This window comes from Muscardinus avellanarius (assembly GCF_963383645.1).
Source record: "Muscardinus avellanarius genome assembly, chromosome: 11".
Classification (NCBI taxonomy): Eukaryota; Metazoa; Chordata; class Mammalia; order Rodentia; family Gliridae; genus Muscardinus; species Muscardinus avellanarius.
Window position 1 is genome coordinate 48687202 of NC_137797.1, and position 23114 is coordinate 48710315.

Below are 23114 nucleotides of genomic sequence, written 5' to 3' on the forward strand. Positions count from 1 at the left end.
CTACTTTGTAGTGTATTTAAACAAAAACAATAAATAATAAAAATAAGATGCTCTTTGTTTTTAATAACATTAATACGTTTATCTAAAATTTTTGCCCTAAAATTTGATAGATCCAAGAATGACAAAAAAGTGTTTGAAGACTAATAATTTGGATAAAAAGAAAATTTTTTTTCACATTCTTATATAGGTTTCTCTAAAAGCAACTTTCTCAAACAACTCATCAAATTTTATAATTTAGAAGATTATAAATATAACTGATAAAAATAATAAGACATAAGTATCAAATTATGAGAGAGTGGAAAGTTCCTTTTCCCAGTGTTTATAGAAATGACCTTTAAAATACTCTAAGTGTTTGACTTTGGTTCAAAATGCAATATTAGAGTGGGAAACAGTGAAGTTAACTAGGCTTGGGTATTCATAAATTATGAATTTTCATGTTTACTTTGCTATTGTGATTCTCTTACTAAATATTATTCCTGTGTCAGTAATATACCCCACATTTACTGAATTTTAAAAATATTTCTATAAAGATATACTCAAATACTTGAAAGAAGTTTAAAAGTATAATTCTGTCTTTTTAGTATTTACTCATCTATTGTTAAACTTTCTCATAATTTTACTGTGGCTAATATTTCAGACTGACCTCTCTGAATAATGGAAAGAAACGATACCTTTTATAGATTTAGAACCTTGATGATTAAGAAATGCTAGAGTTCACGGAGTACTTGGAGACCAGGGGGAAACAGGAAGCAATCCTAATGGCCACCAGTAAGATTACCTGACTCCTTTTGTTAACAGCTGAGTGGGGCTACAATCAGAAGATCATGGAGATTAGGTGAGGCAGTGGCTTGGGTAAGGGCTGATTGGGTGATGTGTGCTTGTATATCTCCACAAGTTTTCTTTTTGTTGTTTTGTTTTAATCCCATTGAGATGTATGAATACAATGCACCAATAAAAATTTATTTAAAAATAAGAATATCATGGAGATGGGTAGAGATACAATAAGTAACATATAATACTCATGACTTCCAGAAAAGGCTACAACTATACTATTCTGTCCTTTCCTACAAAATCATTAAAGCTTTTGGAGAATACTTTGCTAACTAAATTTTTTTTTTTTTTATGTGTGTGAATTTAGAAGGAAAGCACTTTGTTGGTCAATTTAGCTTTTTTTTTTTTTTTTTTTTTTTTTAGGAAACAAAAGCACACAAACAGAAATAGCCATAAAAAATATTTCTCATCTTTTTCCTGTCTTCCATCTCAGCCAGAACCTGGGTAGAAAGTGCCAATAAAAGTCTCCCCAATAGATTATGGTTTTATTCCTTCTGTTCATGACCAGCTTCCCTCACCCCTCAGCATACCTGAATTCACTAAGGCAAGCATTTTCACAAACTTTTGAAGAAGGCACCGATTACTAGTAGATACAGCATAAGATTCCAGAAATGCCTGTCTTTACTAACTACAAGAAAGTTAAAGCATCCATTTTTTTCAAATTAACAGCTTAAAAAAAGGGTAACTCTTTCCCACCAAATATTTAAGATATACAGGACTTTGGGCAAAAGACTACAAAAACTTGTAAGAAAAAACAATGAAGAACTTCCGGGAAGATGGCGACCGAGAAAAGCAGGGCTTAAGAGCCCCACTAACAACCAATCTCCATTACCACAAAATCAGCGCCTTTCATAGCCAGAAAACACCATCACCAGAGAAATAAAAAAATCACCAGGCTCCAGAGAGAAAGCGGACTGAGAACAGAGCTCAGAGCCACAGAGGAGATACACCGGCCTCACGCCCGAGGACGCAGCAGCAGCGCCATACTGTCGGTGGCAGCGGCGAGTTCACCTGACGGCTACAGCAAGCCGAGGTGAGCCGCTGCAGAACAGCCAGGTGAGATTTTTCAGCGCAGGGAACATCTAAAGCTCCCAGTGGCTGAGCTCAGCACACGCTGCAGGCACTCAGAGTGGAACTCAAAACCAAGAAGAAATAAGCCAGCCTCACGGCCGAGGGCATAACAGCGGCGCCATATTGCCACCAGCGGCAGCAGCAGCGAATTCACTGAGTCCAGTAAAGCTACATCTGCGAACTCAAGAACAGTGAGTCAAATTGCAGGCCACAGAGGAGAAATCCCAGTACTGTACTCCCTGGGACTTGACCCAGTGGGGGAGTGGTGGTGGCAGAGATATCACACCATAGGAGAACGTGCAACCTGGCACCCCCCATAGTCTAAAGCAGCCTCTATGGACTCCCTGGGTCGGAGACTCTGTGATACAACCCAGTAAAGGAGTAGTGGGGTCTGAGATACTACAGACTCGAGATCCAGAGCACCTTAAGTGAAGTCATAGTGACCCAAGAGAAAGAACCCAGAGAAGGCACAAACTTCCGAAATCATGGGAAAGAGGAATAATACTGGAACAATGAATGCCCACAACCCCACAACATCAGAACCCGATAAAACAGAAAATCAGAGATTTCTAGAAGATCAAATCAGGAAAATAACTGTAGAAATAATAGAGGTGCTACGAAAAGAACTCAGAGAGAGCCAAAAAGAGATAAAGGATGCAATTAATGAAGTAAAGTCCTCAATTCAAAACACGAACAACCGATTAGACCACATGGAGAACAGAATCTCGCTCTTAGAATATGATCATTCCAAAAATGAACGCATAGTATCTAATCTAGAAAAAAATATCCAACAGCAGGAATCTGACATTGAAGAAATATGGGCCCATTTTAAGAGAGCTAACCTAAGAATAATTGGAATAGAGGAGGGAAAAGAAAGTGAAACCAAAGGGATCAACAATCTCTTCAAGGAAGTAATAGCAGAAAATTTTCCAAACATAGAGCAAGAGGTTGATACACAGGTCCAGGAAACTTATAGAACTCCCTTTAGACAGGATCGGAGAAGAGGATCCCCACGCCACATAACTGTCAAAATGACCAATGTGGAAGCTAAGCAGAGAATCTTAAAGGCAACAAAAACAAAGGGCCAAGTGACATTTAGAGGCAAACCAATTAAAATCACTCCAGACTTCCCAAACCAAGTCATGAGAGCCAGAAGGGCTTGGAGTAACATATTCCAAACTCTGAAAGAAAACAACTTCCAGCCAAAAATTTTCTATCCAGCAAAACTTTCTATCAAATTAGATGGAAAAATAAGAAGCTTCCATGACAAACAGAAACTGAAGGAATTTATGTCTTCAAAACCAGTGCTAGAGAAAATACTCAAAGAGATTAACTACAAAGAAGAAATAGGTAACACACACCAGAACCAAAGAAACAAGATTTTTCATCCAACAGACAACTAAGATTGGTTATCTGTGGAGATTCATTATTTATGTTAGTCTTTTACCTATCTCTAAATTGTATTGTTTGCCTTTATTGTTGTTAATTTTTAGGATTTCTAGTTGGAATATTAATATACCTTCAGATATAGTATTTGGAAATATTTTATCCAATTCTATTAGTAACTTTTAACTCTGTTTACACTGTCTTTGGATATACAATATTTTTTTATTTTTTAGGGAGTTTGTATACTCTTCTGTTGCCTGGGCCATTGAAATCATATCCAAGAAATCACTGCCAATTTCAATGTTGTGAGGTTTTATGACCCAGATTTTCTTCTAAAAGTTTATAGTCTTAAGATTTATATTTAGGTCTTTTAGCTATTTTGAGTTAATACTTGTATATGGGATTAGGTAAGGGTCCAATTTTATTCTTTTCCATGTAATTATTATTTTTCAACAATATTTAGTTAAAAGATTATTATTTCCACCACCAAATGTTCGTGGAAACCTTGTCAAAAATAACTTGACATTATAGGGAAGAATTTAGCTCTAGGCTTGTATTTAACTCCAATGGTTTATATATCTGCCTTTAGAACAGTACTACACTGTTTCAATTATTGTAGCTTTATATGGTTTGAAATCAGAAAATATATATCTTCTAGCTTTGTTCTTTTTCAAGATCGTTTTGGGTATCTAGAATCCATATTCCATATTAGGATAGATTTTTTTTCTGAAAAATAAATATATAAATATATGATATTTTCACCTAAAAAAATAGAAAAAAAAATTCTCTGGTAAGAAAGAAAGTAAAAAGAAATATTGAAATGTAATCTTTAAGTCATCAAATGCTTGGTATCAGACAAATGAAACTGTTATGTAAGATTATCATTTCTAATTTTGGATAAATTGCTATAATACTAGATGTCAACCACTAAGCCAAGCATGGGAAGGAGGGATGAGGAGGGAATGGGGTGGGGATCGGGTAGGGGCTAACTGGGCGATGTGTTCATGTATGTCTACAAAAGTTTGTATCCCACTATGATGTATGAATACAGTGTACCAATAAAAAATTAAAAAAAAACAATGAAACATCTACTGAAATTACCAAAGTACCAATAAGTAAAATATTTCCTTAGTATTAGGTATGCTAGTAAACATTTACTTTTTTTCCATCTTTTTGTAGTGCTAAGGATTGAACACAAAAGCAGTCTACCCCTGATTTTTATTTTAAATCTTGAAACAGGATCTTTCTAAGTTGCTGAAACTTGCTTCAAACCTGCAATCCTCCTGTCTCAGCTTCCCAAGTATTAGGATTGTAGACATTTGCTAACATATCTGGTTCAGTTTACATTTCAGGAGAACTTTTTATTTTTTAATTTTTTTTTAATTTTTCATTTTTTTAGTGAGAACCTATTTTTTTTTTCATGTTAACATTTTATTTAAACCAGTACACCGGCCTAACCTCTCAGCAGGCTCAATGGCCCCAGCACCAGCCTAACCCCTCAGCAGGCTCCGATCCCGGCCTCGGAGGCCCCAGCACTGGCCTTGCCTCACGGCAGGCTCCGATCCCGGCCACGCTGGCCCCGGCACCGGCCTGACCCCTCAGCAGGCTCTGATCCTGGCCTTGGAGGCCCCAGCACCGGCCTTGCCTTATGGTATGCTCCAGGAGAACTTTTTAAGCTATTAATGTAAAGAGAGGACAGGGATAGAGCCCTGAGTTAGGTTTCTTGTTACCAATAGAATCAGCCTCCCATATTAATGGTTTCAAGTAGAAAAGGCAGACTTAACTGAGAGGATGGGAGGGGGGAAGAGGGAAACTCTCTAAAGCACATGATGTACTTAAACAAACATATCAAAGTCAATCACTAGACCAAGCATGGGAAAGAGAGAGGGGAGGGAATGGGGTGGGAATTGAGTAAGGGCTAATTGAGTGATGTGTGCATGTATGTCTCCACCATCTTTTATCCCATCAAGATGTATGACTATAATGCACCAATAAAAAAATTTAAAAAGAGAAGGCAGAAATATAAAAATGAGAGAAAAAATGAAGTGGCATATATTAAATTATGTTCCCTTGAACATTCTTGCATGTCATATACTATAGTCCCTAATAAAGTCCATATGTGCCGGGCATGGTGACGCACGCTTGTAATCCCCAAGCTTGGGAGGCAGAGACAGAAGGATCGTGCAGGTTTGAAGCCAGCCGCGCTGGCATAAGAGACCCTGTATCCAAATAAAAATATAATATAGGTCTAAGAGTGTAGCGCAGAGGTAGAAGGGCTTCCAGGAACCCCAGTACCACCACCACCAAAAAAAAAAAAAAAAAGAAAAAGTCCATATGTTTGTTATGCTATGGCTGCTACTGACTGATGCTGAGCTAGGTTAAACACATAAGTAAATGATTAAATGGTTTGGCCCGTCCGAAGTCCTGGTGACTGGCTAAATGGGCATTAGGGGTACAAACTGTTACTTTCATACAATTCAGTATTCTAGGTTATATGTCTGATTTTAGTCTAAATCTGAATTATGATTATTATATCTACATTTATATAATGTCTATATTATCAACTTTTTGCAGCTGAAGGGACTCTTTTCTTAGATTAGGATATTTTCTAAATATAAAAATTATATAGTAAGTAAGAATGTTCTGTTCAGGAAAGTCTTTCCTGCTTAGAGGTGACTAATGACAATGATTATACTGTATCATGGCATAGATTTCTTTAGCATTATCTTATTTTGTGTCCTTGGGCTTCTTAGATCTGGATGTCCATTTCTTTGCACAGATCTAGAAAGATTTCAGCCCTTATATTTTTGAATGAGCTTTCTAGTAATTTTTATTTCCTGCCTCTTGAACTTTCATAATGCATATATGGGTCTATTGTATGGTATTGTATGAGTCCCTTAAGTTTTTTCTACTCTTTTCTCTTCTTTGATTGAATTCATTCCTACTATTTGTCTTTGAATTTGATTATTCTTCTGCATAAAATTATCTGCTGCTAAACTCCTCTAGTGAATATTTAGTTCTGTTATGACATTATACAGCTCTTACCTGTTTGGTATTTTTCAATATACTTAAGGAGCTACTGTATGGAATGTTGGCCATACACTGAGCAATGGAAAGAAATCCAGCAATAAAATATTGGATAAAACGACCACACTTTGCAGAGATCTAGCACAACTCTCCTGGAAGGCAAAGTGACTAGACTAGGAGGAGGTCTGCATTTGGTTCTGCAGCTCTAAACCAAGAGAAGACTATAATTTGGATGTGTTTTGCAAGAAACTGCAGGTCAGTCAGTGTTCAGTCTTGTCAGCAGCTATCTCTTTATGCACATCAGATGTACCAAATTTGATTACTGTGAACACAAAACATACATTTGCTTACAAATATGATCTGAAAACTTTTGATGGTACACAGAAAGATAATCTTCAATCTCAGGTAAAAATCCAACAAATCTCAGGAAAGAAATGCCTCTATTAGCAGACATTCGGAGTATAATTGCAAGGTTTATATGGCTCCTTGGGGTGAAGAAAACAAAGCTGAATAGTTCAAGAATATTGTCATGATTTTCAAGTATCTCTTCCCATCCCATCCCATCAATTCCTCGTCTTCCTTACCATCCACCAGATAAAGAATTAATGTACGGTTCACAAGATCATTTTTACTCATCACTGAAAATAAAACAAGACTGGTAAGCACTGAATATGCCAAGGGCCCTCATTTCCCAATGACTTCCATTGTTCATGAAACCCCCTTTTGTTGCTAAATTTGTAAAGATGTTCTAATAACATTTTAGCAAAATGATTGCTCTGGGGACAGTTTAAGATCTCTTTGTATAAACTAAAGTCATTAGGAACAAATGAAAAAGCTCATTTGTTTGTAAAGCATGAGCTAAGAACCCATAGTTATGAACAGTACAAATGAGTCCTGGGAGACATCTCACTATCAGGATTACAGGGAGACAGACCCCTCCTAGTGAACAAGAAAATTGTTTACGAAGATGTGAATATCCCCACGGTCATTTCTTTTTAACAGCTGCCTCCGAAGCAAATCTTTTAATGGAATTTTATCATCTGGGAAGCAAAGTAAGCTTTTATTTCTCTAGATATAGTATACATATATCAACATTGCGTTGGTCTCTCCTAGCTACCTTCACACAGGATAAATGGAGTAAGGCTTAACCAAAATAAAATGCCCTTATCTTTCTTAACACTGCAGAAATTATTACCTAATTAGTATAACTTGTACTATGGTTTTTATTTCATTTTAATTTCAATTGGATTATGACAGAATTCATTTGTATGATAAAAGTTTTGAAAACATAGAAGTTTGGTATATCAATTGGAAATAATTTTTCATATTTCAGTGGCATATTTTTAAACTTGCTAAAAGAAAGTACCTGAAAACTCACATTCTGTAGATAGACGTTAAAAAATTAAGTCGGTTGAAATAGACAGATATGTATATTTGGGAGAAGTTTTCTTTTGTTTGTTTGGTAATATATTTTTCTGAGATAAAAATATAATGATAGAGTCTTAGTTGGGATTTCCATGAGAAAGTACAATAATATAGATGGCCTGTGAAAAACAAATTTCGTTTTCACAGTTTTGTAGGCTGAAAGTCTGAGACCAGGGTACCATCAGGGTCATGTTTGGGTAAGCGTCCTCTTCACGACTACAGTACAGATTTCAGACTTACCACTTTATCCCTACATGGCAAAAGGAGGACTGAAGAGCTAGCTAAGATCATTTTATTTATGACCATGAATTCCATTTGAGAGGATATCTCCTAATATTACCAAATTGAGGGTTAGAATGTCAACAAATGAAGTTTGAGGCAATGTAAACATTTAGTTTAAAACAATGGAGAAATGAGACTAAATCATAGCAAGCTGGAGCTTAATAAGTAAAAAACTATAAAGTGGGATGATAAATTATGATAAATAAAATTTTCAAAGATTTTCTCATGAAAGCTGTCATTGCTCTATTACTTTTCAACATAAAAAAGTCTTGACTCATCCAAGATATCAACAATAAGAGTCTAAAGTTGTGATATACATCACAACTCTTATGGTTAGATATAAAAAGTCCTCTAAAGATCTCATGTATTTATGTTCAAAGCTATTTAATTTTATCTCAAAAGGGTTGAAATCTCATCAATGTGTAGACCTGTTGTGATAGGTTTACTGGGTGCAAACGTGGATAAGTGGAGTATGGCTCGGGAAGGTGTGTTTTGGGGGTTGTGACCTTAGGGGCTAGGCTTTTGTCTTTGAATCTCCTTGTTTGTTGATCTCTTGCTTCTGACATCCATGATGTGAGAGCAGAGCCTTTGCTTTCTCCCTCTCTTCTTCCTGCTATCATGCTATCATAGACGCCAGTCTTACATAGACAGAACCCAGAATCTCCAAAAATCTGAATAAATAAATCTTCCTTCCTCTAAGTTTTATTTTCAGGCATTTTCAGCGATATCAGTGAGAATTTTGACTAAGAGAGCAACTGAGTCTACTGTCATAGATTATATTAGTAATATAACAAGGTAAACCCGGCATGGTGGCGCACACTTGTAATCCCAGTACTTGGGAGCCTGAGACAGGAGGATCGCAGGTTCACAGCCAGCCTCAGCTACTTAGATAGGCCCTCCACAACTTAGTAAGGCCTTGTTTCAAAATAAAGAATAAAAATAAATAGGATTGGGGATGTAGCTTAGAGGTAGAATACCCCTGAATTCAAACCCCAGTACCTCAACAACAACAAAAATAAGGTATATTACTTAGGTTAGATTATAATACATGTAAACACTTATAACATGCATAATAGCAATTAGTGTTAATTTGTATGTGTTAGTTAATTTGTGGGGGGGCACTAAGAATTGAACTCAGGAGCATTCTATCTCTGAGATAAACATGTAGTTCTTTTAGGTTTTGTTTTTAAACAGAATCTCACTAGGTTGCTGAATCTCACTAAATTGCTGAGGCTGGCTAGGAACCTGTCATCCTCCAGTATCAGCCTCCCAAATACTGAGATTACAGTTGTGTGCCACCACATCCAGCTCTGCTAAGTTTTAAAAATAACAGACTGTGTATGTGGTTAGGAGCAAAAAGACTGAAAGTATAAACAATAAGATAATAACATTTGCCTCAGGGTCTGGGAATTATAAATAACTAATCATTTTGCTAACTCATATATTCCAAGTTTAGTAATTTAATAACTCTCACTATTACTTTGGAAATAAGTAAATATACAATTATATTTGTAGAGATAAGATTCTATGACTATTAGAGTGAAACACATCCATCACATAAATGTTAGGCAGTAATATATAGATATGGTTCTGGTGACAAATTTAAAATACCATCCAGAGAAAAACTATACTTGCCAAAAGAAAAAAAATCCACAATATTTTAAAGTAAAAATTGTGATACTTAATCAAAACATGAAGTTATTTCTAAGCAGGTTCTCAGTAGAACTAATTTGGCCAGTAACTGCCTCCAGGTCTGGGCAAGTGAAGGTCATTGCTTTGGGTTTTATTTTTCATCCTAATTGGACAGGGCTAAAGTACATGAGTTCTAAAGTCCCTTCTTGCTCTGTTAGTACAAGATTCTTTTCATTAGTGATTGTATTAACATTGAAAAGTGGATTTAATTATTTTCAAAGACAATGAAAAATATTGCTCAAACTGTGAGCTGTTTTAAGAACCCTTCTTTCTTTCAGTGGCATTACACATGCCATTGATATAGTGGGGCCCAACATTTAACTAATTTTAATTAATTTACAATTAATTCATTCATTTGAAAGATCATTTGGCAACTCTCACTGAAAATTAAAAGCTTGGTTAAGGCTTTCTTGCTAATACCTGAATCTCGTTTTTCCCTAAAAGCACTTACACTCTTTCTTCTTCCAGAGCAATCTGTTACTTTCTATCATCAACCTGAAAAAATAACCTGAATTTACAAAGATTGGCTTTGTTCAAAAGTGTCTCCTAACTCCATCCCTTTCTGTCTCCATTCTTCAGCCCCTGTCAATTACTCAGAAAGTAATCTTGAATAAAACTTAAAGGTGCTAAGAAAAAATGTGACTTTGCACATGGTGTCAAGTTACTCATCTGGAAAATGGGGATAAGGATTTCTTATGGTGCTATTACAATGAGTAGATGAGATCATCTGTGTCCAGTGCTTGGCACAATACCTGGTTTATTGTAAGATCTCTATATGGGTCTTATCTCCATGGTGTGTACAGTACAGTACAGAAAACATAGATCATTGTCTCAATGTGTGATACTGGTCCCCCTCTCCCTCATTACTTTTATTGCTATTATCGTTAGGATAAAATAACAACCCACATTCCTGTCTTTCCCAAATAAGTAATTAATATTTTAAATAAGAGGCCATAAAATTTTTCTAATGATCTCACCAAAAGTAAATAAGTAATGTATTTAGAAATATGACTGGCAGCATATCTCAAGTTTTGTGTATTGAAACAAATTATACTTTTATAATCCTACCTAACTTTGCAGGTATACTTGTCAATCAAATATGATGCCTCAGAATTCATATAACCCTGGCATCTAGAAAGGATAATGTTTCTGGGTATCTCTTCAATGCTCCTGGAAAAGAGGGAATAGAATTCCATTTGGAAAATGCAGCCAGAGAGTGGTGGCATAGTTTCTGGTCAGCAAGGCCAGTAGTGAAGTACTTTACATGCCACAGCTAACATGGCTCTGGTTCCAGAGAATTCCTTCATTTGTGACCAGCCTTTGCTCATCTCTGATGAACTTTAAGTATAGCAAAAAGGAACACTAAATCCTCAGAACAAAGGTAGAACACTCTGCATGGTCCTCTGCACCTCAAAGATCAGGACTGGAGAAACCTAGTGGTGAACAGAACACATATATGTAAAAGTATCTGAACATGGTCTGAAAGATGTCCAATACTTCTTAAAATTTCAATTGCGCATGTTTCAAAGTGGAACAGGCTGCTCTTTATGTATAAAAAGAACTGTTGCAGGTGGTATGGTTTTAGCTTTTAACATCTTGAATACATCAAAAGATTGTTTTAAGATGATTGCAGTCTTTTTAAGTGGCTTTAAAAATAAAATGATTTTACTTTGAAAGGGACATTCACTTTAAGTTGAAATCATGTATATGAAATTATTTTTGAAATGTCTAAGTGCCATATATAAAGTAGGTATCAGTCTAATAGTATAAAATGGGTGGTGAGGGAGATGGAAGATGAGGGTTACCTATCTGGGCAATGAGACCATTTTATGAAGTAATGGCTAATACACAAAAACATAATAAATGGAGTGACCCAGCCAATATCAAAAATGACAGAAAGGAAACACCAAGAAAAGGTAGAAAAATAGAAGGAATACAAACAGGAAATATACAGAAAGGCCAAACAGAATGTATGACAAAGAAAACAGTAATAAGAATTACAAAGAGAGAAAGAAGAAAAAAGTAGAAAATTGGAGATAATTTATGACTTGTTTAAAAATTTCTTTAGTCTGGATTTTAAACTCATCCTACTGAAAAGCATAGAACAATAACATCCAACATTTCACAACTAAAAACCCTATGACTTTCTTGCAAGATGTTCAGAATCAATTGTATCTACAAGAGCTAAAAAAATACTTTATAAAAAACAGAAAAAATTAAGATATCTATGGTGACTCACTCTAAAACAGCTAGCAGCAAGATGCTAATATAAATAGCCATAACAGCACAACATGATTTAAAATTGAAGAGGGATACAGTTGTAGCGGAAGTCATGAAATGGCTGATAAATTGCCCTGTTTATGGACGCCTTTGTTAAAATGAGACAAATTGTTTCCTGATAATCACCTGCCTGTCACCCATGGCTTTTGAACTTGCCTGTTCTATGCTGACTGAGTGTGTGCGCTGCTTCCTCTCTTAGCTATGGTCAGGACACTGTAAATCCAAGTGTCTGCTACAATACGAAGACTACATAGATCAAAAAAAATAATGATGTTGTCTGGATCACAATAATTAGGAAGCAGTACTTTAGCTTAACTGTTAAGATGAAAGATAAATGATGGAAATGACACATCAGCTATAATAGCAAATACATAAGCACTGTTATTAAAATCGTGACCCAGGCTAGAATGTCTATGAACAAATACTCTACTAAAGTATATCAGGCACCACCTCAGCAAATAACATTTGTTGCCTGGGAATAATTTATGGCAATAGTCATCATCTTTTGTATTCCTCATACAAAGGTTAAAAAATTACACAAATTTATTATATGCATCAAAATGTTACTTCCATAAATATGAAGGATGGGTGAAAATAGTTTGGCTTCATCTCTAATGTACTGTCAAGGTCACCGAGGTTAACAAGGCTGATTCTCTAGCCTGTGAAGAATTGACTCACAATATAATTTCTTTTGGGCATAATCACTAAGCTGTCATGAGAAGCGGATAAGTAATATACATTTCTTACCTAAAAGGCCCACAGGCAAATATAGATTTTATTTTGGCCAAAGCAAATTTTACTTTTAATATGCATATATATGCAATATGTATATATATAGTACCCAAAATATAATTATTGGATTTTCATAGATTTAATTGAGAGATTTCACATATATGAAAATGTGTACTTTTAAAAAGTAGAGACACACTCTGATGCACATAAAACTTAAGATGTTCTATGTCTTCACTGAAATATACTTTGGCCTTCCTGTTATCTTTTCAGATGAAACACATTAAAATATGTGAGAATCTCATATACCTATGTATTTTAAGGAACAAGGATCCATACAATTAAGTGTGTGTGTGTGTGTGTGTGTGTGTGTGTGTGTGTTACTAGAGATAAAACCCAGGGGCCTTCTACCTCCAAGCTACACCTCCAATCTCTTCATATTTTATTTGAAAACAGGGTCTCACTAAGTTGCTGAGAGCCTCACTAAACAGCTGAGGCTGGCTTCGAACCTGCACAATCCTCCTATCTCAGCCTCCCAATTACTGGGATTACAAACATGTGCCACCATGCCCTGCTCCATACAATTCAATTTTATAAAAATACTATTTTAAAAATAGCCAAGAAAATCTAGTTCTACTGTACAAAGTAACAGAAAACTACTGAAAGCAACCTGAATTCTAGAGAAAAGGAGCATGGTGTGAGTGGAAGAAAAAGTTATAAATTAGGCAACAAGGCACATTTTGAACTGGAAGATGAAGCAACTGTGAAAAGTACACCAGTTCATTATTTTGTGAATTAAATGAAATACGTAAAATACCTGTGTGCATACAACCATATACCTGGCAAAACACTCTAGAACCTTGCCTGCCTGAAACATTGAAAATTAATGTTTCTTCAGTGCCCGTACTGAATTTCAGGATAAAATAAGCAAGGTTTATTTACATGTGAAAATTAAATAGAAGTCACTTCAGTATTTTTCTTTTTGATTTTTTAATTATGAGAAAAAATCTCTAGTGATTCGAAAGAAACAACCAAAATGGAAACCCAATAGCTAGAAGTGAAAGAATCCTGAAAATTAATATGGATTTTTTGTTGTGAATTTTAGGGAAATTTCTGCACATTATTCTACCTTTACACCATGGATGACTATTGCATTTTCCCCCAACACAATTAAAAAGATAATGTTATGACAATTGATGAAAGATATATCATCTGCATTCTGTGAGAAAAACGAAAGAGCTGTCCTCTCAGTATTTTGTATTCCTCATTTCCTCTATGACAGTCTTAAGTAAGTGTAAGAAGAAGTTAAAACATTTAATTTAATATCTCTTTGAGATCTACAAAAAACACTACCAAATACTGAATATAAACCATGTTTTAGATAAAAGTAAGAGACTGAGGGGGTGTAGGGCTGCCAGAACAAATTATCATATACAAACTTGGTGGCTTAAGAGACCTTTATTCTCTCAAAGACATGATGGTAGAAATCTTGAAATCAATCACGGTTGGTCCCTTCTGGGGACTCAGAAGGAGAATCCACCTCATGCCTCTCTCCAAGTCTGGTGTCTCCTGCATCCTGTGATATTCCTTGAATGCAGAAGCATCGCTCCGCTCCAACCTCTTTCTGCATCTTAATATGAATTACCTCCTGTGTCTTCTATTCTATCCTTTACAAGGGGGAGAGTCATTATTGAATATAGGCCTCTCCTAGTGCTTTATCCCAAGAGTCATAATTACAAATGCAAAAACCTTATTTCTAAATAAAGTCACAACCACAGGTAGGGTTTATAATTTGGAGATATCTCACAGATGCTGCTAGTCAACACATGGCAGTAGTATACATGCCTTTGATTTTTTTTCCTATTGTTTGGCAAGTACAAGCCATCAAACATTAGCCACAAAGTGCTAATTTTTGATACCTTAAGATGTACATAAGCTGGGCGTGGTGGCACACACTTGTAATCCCCACGCTTAGGAGGCTGAGACAGGAGGATCGTGCAGGTTCGAAGCCAGCCTCAGCTGGCTTAAGAGACCCTGTTTCCAAATAAAATATAAAATAGGTCTGGGAGTGTAGCCTGGAGATAGAAGGCCCCTGGATCCATCCCCAGTACCACCACCACCAAAAAAAAAAAAAAAAAAGATATACATAAGCTGGGCATGGTGGCCCATGGCTATAATCCTAGTGCTTGGAAGGCTAAGATAGGAGGATCTCAGGTTTGAGACCAGCCTTGGCGATTTAGTGAGGCTCTCAGCAACCGAGTGAGACCCTGTTTCCAAATAATAAATAAAATTGGTCTGGGGATATAGCTCAGTGGTAGAATGCCTCTGGGTTCAATTCCCAGTACCACACATACAAACACACACACACACAAAGGATATACATAAAACAAAATTTTATACTTATAGAACATTTTAACATTTTATTATGTTAGATAAATGTTATCATACTATTTTTAGAAAGGAGATTATCATGAATTGTCTTGAGATACGGTGAATTATGTGTACAAAGCCAGTTCTGTGGTCTTAATCACAACTGGATAAATTAAACAAAATGTTGGAGTTGTTAAGGAATCTCTTTAGTGATAATAGTAATGCTTACATTACTTTGGGAAATGTGGGGAAAATTTCTTCTGTATACAACTGGTTGGCAGCCATTGTAATGATCCTCATACTCAATATATCTGAATCTGCCAATATAATCTACTCACTGTAAAGATATTTTAGAAGCTAAAAATCTATGTGTTGGCTATTCAGATTTGGCCTAGTAAATAGTAATGATTATTATTGCAGTTTAATCAGTTTTGCCTGCTGAGGTTGTGCAAGTAAATCTATGTTTGCTTTACACTTGTCCTGTGTTAATCAGGCTTTTTAGATAGCACTATTGTATAATAAATCATCAATAGGTGTATCTTTTCATAGATGAGACAAAAGCTCACTAGTGTTATGCTTGACGTCAGTGTGATAGCAGGCAAACAATAGCACAATAAGAAAACCACTATTGGCAGAAATGGGGAAAACCAATTATATTGTAAGGGAAAAACCTAAATCAAGTCACCTTCAATATGCATACTTTGGCAAAAATTAAAATACCTTGAAAAGTATTGACCATTTGCCTTTATACATGGTTAGTAAAATTTAAAAGGTAAAAAAATCAGAAGAAAGCCCACAGTTCTGAGAGAATAACAAGAAGATGATTATCTCTGCATTTTAAACTAGAATATAAAATCATTAATGCATTTAGGTTAAAAACTGAATGTGTGCACAAGAAAATGAATGAAATTAAATTATGTATCTTCTTGCCGGGTGTGGTGGAGTACGCTTGTAATCCCCGCGCTTGGGAGGCAGAGACAGGAGGATCGCACAGGTTTGAAGCCAGCCATGTGTGCTGGCTTAGGAGACCCTGTTTCCAAATTAAAAAACTGTAAAAATATGTCTGGGAGTGTAGCCCGGAGGTAGAAGGGCTTCCAGGAACCCCAGTACCACCAAAATAAATAAATAAATAAATAAATAAATAAATAAATAAATAAATAAATGAATGAATAAATGTATTTTTATAGTTATATTTGCTGTGGAAGCAATTAAAGTCCCTGCTACACTAAAAGTGTAAATTAAAAATACATCTAGAGATAGGCATTATGGTGCACACCTGTAATCCCAATATTTGAGAAGCTGAGACAGGAAGATTATAGGTTCAAGGATAGCCTGGACAAATTAATGAGACCCTCAGCCATTGTTTCAAAATAAAAAATAAAAAGAGCTGGAAGTATGGCTCAGAGGTAGAATGCCCCAAGGTTCAATCCCCACTGCCATCCACTCAAATACAGCTAGATTAGTTAGTCCCTCAGCTATGTCATTCAGTCAAATATTGATCCCATGATAGACTGAACTAAGTTAACATGTATTAAATCCTGAAAATAGCAAGAAAAAGTGGCCCTTGTAGTGTGATTCCAGAAAAGCTTAGGGAAAATAAGACCTAAAAAGTCCTTTTGTATATTTTTATTTGGCCACGAGTTAAGTAATCTTAATATATGAAAACCTATATTTACACAAAGGGTAAGTTGTATAGTAATTACTTCCTATGAAAAATATTTTCAGTTTGACAAAGAAATTCACAATAGAACACCTATTACATTTCATATATTATTTCTGTTCTGTCTATATAGGTTTTATAAAATGCTTGTTTGGTAATGTCCTCTAAGTTTAGACAAGATGTCCCCTAAAGCTTTGAAGAAAGAGTCTAATCAATTTACTGAGATTTTTTTGCTCTGCTCAGCAAATAAAACCAAAATAATCAAATTAACTAAATTATTTTACAAACTTTTAGAGTATGTTATTGTGCCAGTATAAATTCTGCCCAATCAGCTAAACTTTGTTAAAGTCCAAAGAATCTAATCTTGAGAAAGATTGTTAAGGATGAAGGCTATTTTACACACTTAACACTTCCTTTCCTTCATAGCCAAGTGACCATGTATCTTTCCTGTAGAACTCCTGTCAGATACACCCATACAGCAAGGTCACCCTCATCTATAGTTTAAGTGGATGGATTTTTGTACACATTCCATCTCACTTGCCAACAGAGTTACATTTCTTTTACATTATTTGTATGACATCTAATTAGTGCTAGCCAACCACAATATATGGCAAGACTGGAACCATATTGTTTTGTTCACCATAGGATTCCTGATATCTATTAGTAGTATGACATGATATGAGATTCAGAATATATTTGGCATCTGAATCAAGTACTGAAAGAGTTAGTTAATGCAGGTTAAATTAAGTGGACTTAGAATCATGAGAAAATAATGCAAAATACTTTATTTTAGAAATGGGGCTAAAAGTTAAAAATCAAGTTGATTAATTACAGATATGCCATTGTTCAAATCTAGACTGGTGATATTGGTCATGAAGCACTACAACTGTTACAATGAGGGAGACAGTATGTTAAAGATACTTAGTCTTAAAGATTTCTGGAGGGTTAAACTGTTAACAAGGAACCCGGCATAGTGGTGCCTGACTGGAATCCCAGTACTTGGGAGGCTGATACAGGAGAATAGCAGATTTGTGGACAGTCTCAGCTTTTAGCAACTTAGTGAGACCCTATTTCAGAATAAAAAATAAAATAGGGCTGGGGATATTTCTCAGAAGTGGAATGTCCCTGGGTTCAATCCCTAGCACCAAGCACACACACAAAAATTTGTTAACAAAGTATCAATGGTGATGATGATATTTATAACTGAAAGCCAGAGAATCTTATGATGTATTTTGCTTTGAGACATTCATGGCCAAGTTCGAAGACTCTATACTTCCATTATACCAGCAATAATACTTTACCCAACAAGATGACCAGCCACAACTTTAGATATATAAAATTCCTGGGGCAAAAAAGTGAGGGAAGGAAGGCAGTTGACTTTTATTTCTAGGCATGTAATACAAATAGAAAAACAAAAACAAAAGCAAAAAAAAAATGTGGCCCTGGTTTTGTAACGATTGGAAAGATTAACTAATAGTGATTTTTAAATCTGCATTATAAATATTCAGGTAGGTGATTCACTCTATTTTCCCCTTCACCTTGATGGACCTGTCATGAAGAATGTTTTGAGTGGAATTTGCAAAACAAGGTAAAATAAAGAAGAGTACATGACGCTCTCTATTACAAGTGTTTCATACTGTGCAAAGTGTGAAATAGAGATTAGCAGAACAGAATTAGTGTTGGATGCTCCACTACTTCGGTTGGAAAAATAAAAAAAAGATGCAGCTCAGTTTTCAGCTACTAACATAATCCATGGAGAATATAACTACTTTTTAGGCTCTTATAAATTAGGCTGGTGTATCTCCCCTCGGGCGTGAGGCCGGTGTATCTCCTCTGTGGCTCTGAGCTCTGTTCTCAGTCCGCTTTCTCTCTGGAGCCTGGTGATTATTTTGTTTCTCTGGTGATGGTGTTTTCTGGCTATGAAAGGCGCTGATTTTGTGGTAATGGAGATTGGTTGTTAGCGGTGCTCTTAAGCCCCGCTTTTCTCGGTCGCCATCTTCCCGGAAGTCCTTATAAATTAAAAATTAAATAATCTCTGATATTCTGGAGAAAAATAAAAGTGTCTTTGGCAGATGGTAGTAGATATAAGTAGACTTATAAAAGCAGTATTAGCTGACTAGTAAAATAGTACTCGAAGTAAAATATTTAAACAGATGTAATAAAATAATGAAAACTACTTTAAAATTAAGATATGGACTGTCTACAATTCAAAATAAAATACAAGTAGTGTGTTTTAAAGGGAAATGAATAAAATAAAATGAAGATTTGTATAAGGATCTTTGGCATATGTATAATAATTAACCCTAAGTGCTAATTCTTAGAACATATACCATTTTTTAATATCTGTATCTATAGATGTACCTCTATCTTTAAATAATATAAAATGGTCTTTGGATTTTTAATGAAAATATTTAAAATAAATTAAAATAGATTTATGTACTTTGGTAGAAAAAATAAAACAACTTTAGAGTATCCTGCAAAATGTTAAGGCTCAAAAGACATAACTTATATCTGGGCTACACCCAATTATTTAAAGATTCAAGTAATGTCTTCACTCTTAGTCTCAAACCTATCTCTTTATGCATATTCTCTGCCTGAGTAACCTCTTCTATTTTTTATTCTGTCTGTTTCTACCACATACCAGTGCAGTGGTCCTAACAGTAAGGTGTTTGTATTTCTAAGGATAAGGGAAGACTATCTAAAGTTTATCAAAGGATATCAGTGTTGCTATGGGCATCAGCTTTCCAAATCCTAAGTTTTCTATGGAATCTTTTCTTTGCATAAAAGCCATTTTACCTTCTCCTATCTTTCAGGAGAAAAATATAATTCCCACTAAGCTCTTATTTTCCAAGGGCACAGTGTACTACAGTGGCAAGGAGTTCTACATGTCAGTGTTAATGTTTAGGAAATGAGTTATTAAACTTTTAAATTTATTACTTTCATAAAGTTTGAAGAAAGGCTTAACAAAATTGTCAGATGATAATAAAAAATTGGGGTAACTGATTACTATGAGATACTTGGCAAAAAGCATGAAAACATTGTAAAGAATTATGTCAAACTGCTATAACAAACCAACTTCTACTTATTTTATGTATACACTTTTCAGAACTTTATCATAAAATAGGAATAAAATTGATGGTGAAACTTTGTACATTCTAGCACTGAGTAATATTTATGTGTGAGTATATAAAGTATACAATGACTATCTTATTTTTATTTTTATATCTAACAATTTTTACCTTTATGTTTGGGAATAATTCTTCAAGTTAATAATTTTAATGATAACTCAATTTAAAAAATCTAACACAAGATTTTGTGATGAGACAAGAAGGATCTTCTTATAAATATATGTGTGGGTATTTTGTTGTTGTTGTTGTTGTTTTGTAGACAGTTATATGGTGATAAAGGAAATATTTCCAAGCAGCACTATACTAGAATACAAGCTTTGTAAAGAAGAAGGAATGATACAAAATCTGTGACTTAATAAGAACTTAATCACATTTATATTTATTTGATTTGATTTGATACTGGAGACTGAATTTAGGGACATTCTAGCCCTTTTTATTGTGTGTGTGTGTGTGTGTGTGTGTGTGTGTGTGTGTACATATTACCCAGGGACATTCTATCTCTGAGCTATAGCCACAACCCTACTTTTCTTATATTCTTTATTTTGAAACAGGGTCTCACTGAGTTGTAAAGGGCCTCATTTAAGTAGCTGAGGCTGTCTGTGAATAGCGATCCTCCTGTCTCATCCTCCAAAATGCTGGGATTACAAACATGTGTCAACTCATCCAGCTTACTTTTTATTTATTTTTAAACAGAGTCTTGCTAAGTTGCTGAAGCTGGCCTTAAACCTGTGATCCTGTGTCTCTGCCTCCCAAGTACTGGGATTATAGATGTGTACCACTACACCTAGCCATACATTTTAAAATAGCTAATGATAAGTTAAAAAATTACCTGTGCTGTTTAGAGTTCACTGAACGCATTTAGAAGAACTGAAAAGATTTTACTTTAAAATATATCTTAACAGCATACTAGAAGTTAAATCCTTAGAATTATTAAAATGCATGATGGAAAACTTTAGATGTCAGTTTAAACATATTATTTTAGGGGTACATATGAGCCCCCACTGAATTATTTGAGTGAATTTCTTTTTATGCCTTCCTATTCCAAAAATATAAAAAATAAAAAGCTGCAATAATCAATTCCCATCACTCTACCTTCCTCATTAAAGTTCAAATATCTCCATTCATTTCCATTATCAGCTCTGAGGACTGAATGATTTTTTCTTAGTATCCTTGTATTGATCAAAGTCCCATATGAGAATCTTTCAGAATACCACAGCTCTTCTTAGATGTACTTTTCTGAGTCTCATTTTCAGTTTTGTGTGATAATTTCAAACAACTTGTACCTCCCTCTTACCTCTTCAGCACCCATTAACTCTAGAGCATATGAAGTCAGGAACACGCATTCCAACAGCTGCCAAGTAGGAGGAGCTACTGTTAGTTGAATGAATGGATGCTCTAAGGGAGTACCCGACACACAGTACACATTCAATATATATTTATTTAATATATATTTATTGAATGCATAAACAAATGAACATATTCCCTTGGACTAATAGTGAAAAATAGTCAAAAAAGAACCACAACTGAACCCATTACAAGGAAGTGTTATGGTTTATATTCACATATAGTAAGTTATGAACATTTGGACCAGTAGAGCTTAAGTAAGTACTGAAGATTTTTGGGAAATATCTTCATTTTAGAAATGTGGTTAAAATTATAAGAATTGACTTGTTTTAAGTTACATCTGCTCAATGATAAAATTAGGAGCAAAATCTACTTCCTAACCCCAGGTTACTGGAGGTCAGGGCTTTCCATTACTCCAGGTAAACTTCCTGCTGAGGTCACTCCTTAAAAAAAATCTTACTTTGATCTGGCAAGTTTGGTGATATAGAAGCATCAGCCTATGAACCTTTAGGACAGAACAATTTATAGTAATAGAAAAAGCAGTGTAAATAATAAAGGGAAAAGGAGCACAGCACTTTGCAAATGTGGACAATAAGAATCTATGTTTTAGAGAGAGAAAATGTCAAGTTACTAAATTAGAAATACACTGACAGTAGTGGGAAGAGCCCTTTGTCCCTCCTCTCTGTTCTCACATGAGAAACGCAAACATCTATGGGCAAAGAATGGTTAGACACAAAGGGGTTTAACTGGATTTCTTTTCAGTATTAGATAAAATGAGATACAATTGATGAACGGATATGGGCCATAAATAGCAACTGATTAAGAAAAGCAAAAATAAAAAGTAATATTGTAGACCAAGGTAATCTCTCCTCTCCCTCCCTCTCCCTTCCTTTTTCCTTCTTTCCCTTCCTTCCTTCCTCCCTCCTCCCCTCTCCCCCTCCCTCCCCCTTCCCTTTCTCTCTCCTTTCCTTCTTTCTTCCTGCCTTCCTTCTTATATTTCTTTCTACTGGGGATTGAACCCAGAACCTCACATATGCTAGGAAAGCACTCTATACTGAGCTACATTCCTAGATCCAGTATTTCTTAAACTGAGATAAATAGAAAAATGTACTACTATTCCTAACTAAATCTATATAAATTTTCATTTTATAATCCACATTCTTACAAGCCTATAGTCTTGGCATCACATTGATGACATTCAATAAATAATTCTGACTCAAAATTTATATTATTCTACTCAAAATTTATAACACCCATTATACAGAGGTAGTTAAAACAAATAGAGGACAACTCTGAAGAATAACGTTTTATGATGACCTATGAGGGTTAGGCGCCATACAGGCATTATTTTATTTAACGCCCATAATCCATGCGGTTAACAATATGTTTTTCTTTTTTCAGATGAAGAAGCCCAGGGACTTTCCCAAGCTTGTGTAATGAAATAGCTTCAATTTGCTCTTAAGTGTTTCTGACTCTGAAGATAGTAACCTTTGCCTACAACAGTGGTTCATAAAGTGTGCTCCCCAGACCAGCAGCATCAGCATTCTCTGGAAACTTGTTATGAATACAAGTTCTTAGCCTCACTACAGTTACTCAGTCATAAACTCTGGGAATGGGTTCCAAGATGTCCACCTGATGATTCTGATTCATGTGTACATTTAAGAATCACTAGTTTATGCAACGCAGCCCCATGTGCATAAGCAAGTTACTCACTGCAGAATGTACTTAAGAGTACTTGGAGTCTATTAGAAAACTATACAGTTTTTCTCTATTTTATTTTTATTCTTTTGCCCATTTTGAAAAAATATATATATTACAGATAAATGGCAATTTGATGTATCAAGAAACGACAGGCAGTAGGGATAGGAGGCAGGCTGGCTGCAAATGGA

General features: G+C 35.2%; 1 protein-coding gene across 1 annotated transcript in view; it reads right to left on the minus strand.

Moving 5' to 3' along the window:
* The window catches only part of TRHDE (thyrotropin releasing hormone degrading enzyme), a gene marked incomplete at its 5' end in the record, with an annotated part of 424737 nt that overhangs the window by 10975 nt on the left and 390648 nt on the right, over window positions 1-23114 (minus strand). The gene's annotated exons all lie outside the window — the stretch shown is intronic.